This window comes from Austrofundulus limnaeus, unplaced genomic scaffold, assembly GCF_001266775.1.
Source record: "Austrofundulus limnaeus strain Quisiro unplaced genomic scaffold, Austrofundulus_limnaeus-1.0 Scaffold51, whole genome shotgun sequence".
NCBI lineage: Eukaryota > Metazoa > Chordata > Actinopteri > Cyprinodontiformes > Rivulidae > Austrofundulus > Austrofundulus limnaeus.
Window position 1 is genome coordinate 1,495,519 of NW_013952453.1, and position 8,027 is coordinate 1,503,545.

The following is an 8,027-nucleotide window of genomic DNA, read 5'->3' on the forward strand; positions in this document are numbered from 1 at the left end:
TACACATACGCTGAGCTTGGTGTCGGTAAAATATTAAGCTTTTGATCAAGTTGATACAAACTGAAGTTGTTCCATCTTTCAAACAAGAGTTCTTTTTTCCTCCATTTTTATATAAAAATGTTGTGCCAGTTTTACTGTCTGTAGCTGCATTTCCATTGCAAATGTGAGCAAAAATTTGTTGATGTTCTGTTYATGTCGAAAAAACACAGTTTCGCAATTGCAGTCTTTCCATTAAGTAAGAAATGCTATTAAAGTCATGCGTGAAAATGTTTGTTCTCGTAATAGGTCATTACAAACATGGCAGGAACGGATGCAAACACATGCTATTACAACCACGACGCTAGCGCTCATGATCAGCCATCAGAGGAGACGTCGGCGTCTTATTGAGGCATTCGAGCGACAAGCCCCTTATACTTGGGAGCAGCTACGAATGCTGCGTTTTTGGGAAATTGTAGTCGGTGATTTTCCTACTTTATTTTACTACTTTGATGATTTTACTACTACCTCTACTTCCTGTGTTCTTCTTCGTTGTCTTTTTCGCCAATATAAACATCCGGTTCTTGATCACGTGACTCCCGTGGTGTGAAAAAAGTGTTTCCATTGCAGTTTTGCAAAATACACAAATTTCGATACAGCTGAAAAACCGCCATATCCTAGCGCAAAAACATTTTGTCGAAAAATGCAAGTGTTTTTTTTAATTGACGTGTTTCCATTAAGCAAATTTATTTTTGAAATTCTAATTGGCGCATTTTCATGGTCAATGGAAATGCAGCTTGTGGCTGTTCATTTTAGATTAAGACTGGGAAAAAAAGCAAGCAGTCTCACACACAGCAACATTTGGCTAGTGACAGCTTAATATTTCTTGCGTAAAAAGATCCAAACTGTGTAAAATAATGTAGAAATTTCTTAAACTGAAGTTTTGAGACAGTCTAAATGGCTTAGATTCTCTCTGATTTACTCCTTGAAACTTTCTCCCGGATTCCCCAAAGTGAGGACGGTCAGACAGCTGTCTACTGCAGGTAAGACCGTAATTACTTGTATCTACTTCAAACCTCCAAACTCTTAAAAATAAACTCTCCTTATATTCATATTGAATACTCTGTTTGTGTACTATCATCAACTTTTGTAAAAACAAATATTAATCATAATAAACTTGTCTGACTAGTCAGCTTCATCTTATGGCATGAAGATTTTAYATCTGTATAATCTAAGGTGACGTTATTATTCTTTGGATTATTTGGTGGATTTAATTAGTTCTTAATCATTGGTAGCAATCTGGACTCTGTGGGTCCTTATTGCAGTGTCCCAGTGTTTACCTTGTTTTCTATTCATCTGCTTTCAGGGTGTTTTGGGTGGAGTTTTCACACACTTTGCACTGACAAGACAATGTGCAACAAGGTGTAGCTGAAAATCCACTGCCTGAAGCAGAGTGGAAAGGAAATGAACACATTGCTTCTTTTACCTTTACTTCAACCTGTCCCCACCTCCCTTCTCCTTTACTCCTTCCTTCACTCCCATTCATGCACCTCAGGCAGTGAACTGATAATCTGAAAGGTCAAACATGGCCTCTCTCTTTCTCTTTCCATCTCTTTCTCTGTTGCTCTCTCACCCCCTCCTTTCTACGTCTCTCCTTCAACGAGGAGTTTAAAAAAAAAGACAAAACAAGCCCAAGGGAGTTTCAGTCCTCATCACCCAGAGCAGGCAACTCTGTGAGTCAAACAAGTGTCTTGTCTTCTCAAAGTAATTTTCTCCCACGTAACTTCCATATTTTATGAGCTCCGGTTCTCCGTTCGCAAAGGTGAAAAGGTGAGAATAAAAAAACGGAAAGTATGGGAGWAATTTTTGTACACAAACATGAGTCACTTCTAATCTGATGAGAACAATTGTCTACATATAAACACAAAACATCTAACACAGAAAATATGTATAAAACAAGTGGCTTTRTTCACATGAAACAGGTTAAAAAGGTGCAACACTTTAATTTGGTTGCTGTTTTTTCTAGAGCTGTACTGTTACATTTAATGAACTATTGTGTTTGAGATTTSATTATTTTTGTATTTATTTTTTGAACATATGTTCTATTAAAATGAACAAAGTACATTATATATAATGCTTTCTTATGACAGTGGATGCTATAAAATAGTTTATAAAGTAATTTGATAGATATGAATAAAGTGATGTGACTTTTATTATGTTGTCTTTCTTTGTTTTTTTCCAGTGAACCTTGTTTTCTTGTGTGATCATTAGTGTCATCTGGGGACGATGACAAATTATATGATAGGACTCCTTGCTAATCCTTCTTTTTGTCTAGTTTTGTTCATTAAAAATCCAACAGTCAGCTGTAAAGTCAAATATAATTTTTGTTGTTGCTGCATTTTTAGATTTTTCTCAATGTGACTGTCTTACAGTACTTAGTCTGCAACAGATATGCTGCATTATGTCTGCCTGGAAAGTCTGATCTGAGAACTTTTTTGTATTCCASTTGAAAGAAACCATAAAGATTTGTTCATTGCTGCAACAGCTTCAGTATTATTGCTGGTTTGCAGATGATGTACACTCTAAAAATGAAATGTTGGATTTACTTAACCATGTTATGTTACCTGGTTCCACTTAACTGAGTTGAGTAAATTCAAAGCAACATGCTCATGTTCTTTGGCTAAAAAAACTGGTAAATTGCTTTGAATTTACTCAACTCAGTTAAGTAGAACCAGGTAACATAACATGGTAAAGTAAAACCAACAATTCATTTTTTACAGTGTAGTATCGACATCACAAAACGCAGACAGGGGACAGGAAGTAAATGCAACCCCGTTTCCTTTTGTTGAGCGTCAAAATGTATAAATTCTGTGTTGTATACAATTGTTGCAACCGCTCCAGTTGGAAGAAATATACAGTAAATGTTTTTTTTCTTATTATTATTAATATTTTTTTTATTTTTTGGTTTCGAAAGAAGTGTGTCAGAAAAAAAGACGACAAAAGTGGATCAACAATCTATGGCTAAAAACAGGAGGTGTGAAAACGAACAACGCAAGAGTTTGCAGCGACCACTTTCTAACAGGCAAGTACTGTATTGTTAAAATTGTATTTTTGGATATTTTAAAGGATAGTTACTCAAATTTGGGATTACAAAAGCTAAATAAACGATTTACAAATAGATCCAAGCACATAGAAATAACAGGGGTCAACGTGTTTTTAGCGTTAGCGATAGCATTCGTATCATAGGCTAAATACTTAAAACAGCACAACTCACAACTCACCCAGGCAGAAACAAGTCAACAGTCATTTAAAGCTTCTTTGGATCCTAAACGGTTGACCCAAGCTGAAACAAAACAACTGGCTTTGAGGGTTCATCTGGCTCGTCGTAAAATACGATGTCTGCAGCTCCAGATAGTTTGTCAATTGCCTCGACGCCGGGTAAATCCTCAAGATTATATGGTAAGTCTTCTTTACTAAGATAATATGGTTCATGTCCTAAATGTACGCATTTTTTGCAATATTTCACCTGCGCCAGCCCATTTAAGGCATTAGTGTACTTGCTGTGATCCATTTCGTTGTATTTTGAACAGAGCAAATCACTTCCTGCCCCCATCTTTTGAGCGTCATCCGGGTCTCATGACTGCAACCCAGCAATTACTAATAAAAGGCAAAACACCAATTTCTCTGCCTTTTTTGCATTTAACACTATAGCATCTTCCCTAAATATTTTACAATAATAAGAGTGAAAATATAAAAAATAAATGTATTGCATGCCATGTTTTCCTGGGGAAATGTTTAGCTGCAATTTTAACACTTTTACTACCGCGTGAAACCAGACCTCTTTCTGATTATTTGGCAGCACGACGGCTCGGTGGTTAGCGCTGACGCCTCACAGCAAGTGAGAAGTTTGTGTGGAGTTTGCATGTTCTCTTTGTGCTTGTGTGGGTTTTCTCCAGGTACTCCGGTTTCCCCCGCCCTCAAAAACATGTACAATAAGTTGCCTTCAGGCCCAGGCCACCCTTGAAAAAAATGATCTCAATGGGATTTGCCTGGTTAAACAACAGTAATTAATTTGTTTGTGACTTAAATGTGTTGTAATTTACAACAAATGTGAAAATAAATTGAAGGTTTACTTTATTCCAGTGTGGAGGTCTTGCCAATAAATTTGCAGAATATAGTTGGAATGTTAAACATTTTTCTTTCCACTTCAAGCTATTTTTACTTTAGTTTTTTACCCATCACCCCTCCAAAATCATATTAYCGTGTTAACACTAACACTTTGCTTCTTTTAGCTGATACTGAATAAACTTTTGCTTGGCTTACGAAAAAAAAGGTAGCAACACAGACGTGCACATACAGGTCATGTAATGAAATCTCACTTCCTGCAACCTTCCAGCCATGGATGTGCTGCACAGGAAGCACTGACATCAGGAAATACTTCACAGGTCACAGATAACCACTTTTCAATTTAAGCGAATATGAAAGGTTTTATCAGCTCATTAGATTTTTATGTCTTGGTGTTCTTGGTGACTACAAACAATCATGTTATGAATGTGATAAATGAGAATTCCGTCACTGCTTGTCAAACAAGGAACTATTTATTCAATTTGTTCCCTGCCGTTACCACAGTCACAGTGCAAATTTGTTTTGTTTTAATGCACGCTAGAACAAGCAGATCAAATTTGATTGCATTGTTCTGCAATATGTAAAGTTATCTAATGTAAAGAAGACATTCCTTCTACTTCCTCGTGCCCAAATGCCAAGGTTTTATTGACTTAGCAGTTGTTTAAACAATACTTGAAATATGAATTAGTATAGTTATGTAATACAGGAAAACATGTAAAAACTGCAATGACGTGTACTTTTTTATTAAATCCCATACACCTCAAATGTGTTTTTAGCCATTAATGCTTTTTCATATTTTATTTATAAAGCACAGTTTCAGTCAAAAAGAACACCAGGACTTTAGAATAAATATTGCATAATGGTACATTAAAAGTAACAGACTTTTTTTCTGACTTTGTGGCTTGAATTTACACCTGGTTGCAAATCCCAACAACCCCACAGACCTATAAACACATTTATGTTGTGACTGCTGCCTGAACATTATCACCTCACTTAAAAACAAATGTAATAAAAATAATTCAAACCAAGATTAATACCTAGAAAATGRGGGACCAGTTTAGAAACTGTTTTGCATTTTCCCATTATGATAAAAAAATCACTTCAGCCTTTGTACACAAATTAAAGATGTTATAATATAAATGTTCAGTCAAAAATGCAAAGTTAGTTTAATYCCCAAAACACAGACAAAATAACACTTCACTTTGTGTTTATTCTTATATTTTTTTCTCTCTCATGAGAAAGTAGCAYCCAATATGATTGGTGCAATTAAACAGTTTTTAATGCTTTTTTTTGCTGTTGATTCTGATTTGACTGAAATATTAACATAAATAATAATTTAATTCCCAAGCCTACATGTATCATCACATAGGTACAAATAAATKATACAAATGAGCTCTCTTTGCTCCAATATTTAAAGCATATCGATATAAAACTCTTTCTTTCTCCCTCACAAAATTATTACCTGGAGGAATTCAGAGGAGCAATATCATCTCTCAGTAATGCCACTTCTCTGTTGCCACCAAAACGAATCAATTTTTAAAAATGCTTTGTTAAATCTACAATAGGCTCGGGTGACGATATCTCAAACTATTCTTCAGTATAGAACAGTAACACAATACTTTCAGTACATCATGTTTTTTTTTTCTCAAACAAAGAGAGAGTTTGAAAAAAAAAAAAACCTTAATGCTTTCAAGCTTGGTTCTGCACTCTGATGCTTGCTCTAGATTTGTGGGAACTTGTAACACCAAATCTTCCTCACCTCTGAGCTTGTGCGCAGGAAGCAGACGACTTGAAAGCGTGTTTTTGTGTGTCTGTCGCGGGGAGAGGGTTTAAACAAGCAAAAAAACCTGTGGAATTCTCTCAGGAGCTCATCCATCATATGAGAGACTGCTTGAGGTTTCGCTTTATTTGCGTTCATTGGGGATTTATAAATCAGCAGAAGTGAGAACAAGTGTCAGTCGCCAGAGCTGTCACTTCAACGACGGCTATGTTTTAGAAAAAAAAATGTGTAGTTTGGATTTCTCATAAATGACAACCACTCGCAGTTTTGTGGTGGTTGAATGTGTAGCATTAAAATAATAACAGTTGTTATAAAATTGACATCTTGTTGACCCAGTGCAGACTTAAAATGCACTGCAGTACATGAAGTAAAACTAAAAGCCGTTTCCACACGAGGCATTGCGGCAGCGGTGGTGTTTGCATGCATGGGAAAACGTACAAAAAAGTGAAACGAATACCTGCCCYGAGGATGTTCAAAATGAAACTTCCATTGAGACATTCCTAAATGGTTAATACAGTGTCCTGTATTTGGTGAGAACGGCAGCATTCGGCCACACTTTCCCACGCTTCAACAGTGAACCTGGAGGATGAGATTTATACCTGCTGCTTGAATAAACAAAAACATGTTGAGAATCTGGAGATTGAATGACAGGTCCTGGGATGGTAGTGTGCGTTGTTGGGACTATGAAACATATTTCAACTAGCCCTACTGACACAGATATTATAGAAAAGAATGCTCAAAAATTCATACAAGCTGTTTAAATTGAATTCTTATCATTCCTCTAACTCTTCTTATGTGAATAAAACAACTGCTTAATTTTCAGACCTTAGTCTTATTTTAAAAAAGCACGCTATAAGGTCTTATACTGCACGTGTGCATTCCTGATGCTGTTTCCCAAGCCGTTCAACCTTTTACAGCATATCAGACGAGTGGGCAGCTTCTGTGGGCTGAGATTTTCATCCTGCTGTGGAACCAACTATGTCTGAGGCTTCCAGCCCGAAACATCTGTTGTAATTTCTGTCAAATTGAACTTTTATTACCTGGTCATTAAAGCCTTGGCAATGACAAAACCAGATGGGCTCTTGCTGACCTTACAACTGCTTCTTTTTTTTATGATGTTGGTGAAAATTGAACCAAAGGAAGCGGTGCGCTGTATAAAATTAGGGCAATCATTCCCACATTCCTGAGTCATGGGGGGTACGCAGGAGAAAGTGCTGGGAGTGTAAGAGCCCTGGCTGCAGGACTGGAGTATATTTATGCATAATTGTGGGTGGTTCTGTGCGTGTATATTATTTCTCTCCTCTCAGTAAGGACTCAAAGTCTACTCTGACTATGTTTTACACCCTCACCTCTATATTGCAGCTCAGTTTTTTACGGACACGAAATGACTCCAAACCACTAGATGCTGTTGATGCAGCTGATCGATGACGGAGACGGTTGATTTTTACTTGACTACAAACACTTAGAAGGAGGTAGGAGGTTGTGGAAGAAGGTGTTTGTGGATTTTGATGCAAAAATCCATAGTTGTAAACTCACTGCATTCCATTTTTTCTACAATTAATTCATTTATCTTTGCCACTTCTCTCACGCATAAGTTGGGTCAGGATCTAAAAATCTAAAYAGATTTAAACAAATGAATAATAAAATTAATTATAATTAATGAATTTAATGTGCATCAACTGCAACAAGAACATACCCAGTACACAATGATTGTATTTTGAAAAAGCGTTTACGTATCAATACTTCCAACATTTTTGCTTTGGAAAATATTTGTAAAAATTTCACTTTTCCTACCAACTCCTTTTCCACATAGAAGGGAATTGCAAACACACACACCAAAAATAAATATAGTGTGTATAGTACAGTCTTGGAAAATGAAATGACYTGTCCTATTACACATTTTCTGGTAAGAACTGACTCATATTTTACATTTTGAAAACACTACTCCATGTTCTTGTCACAGTGGCTTTTGCACTGGTTTAGTTGCTTGTTTTTGCTTGCATTTTTTTTCTTTGTATTTCAGTTGTTTGTACAACRTAATTAGTTCATTTTGCCTTTGTTTTCTTGTGTCTTGTGGCCTGTGTTTTAGGTTTCCTTAGGTCTACACTGCAAAAACTGTCCATCTTACCAAGTTTTAAAATCTTAT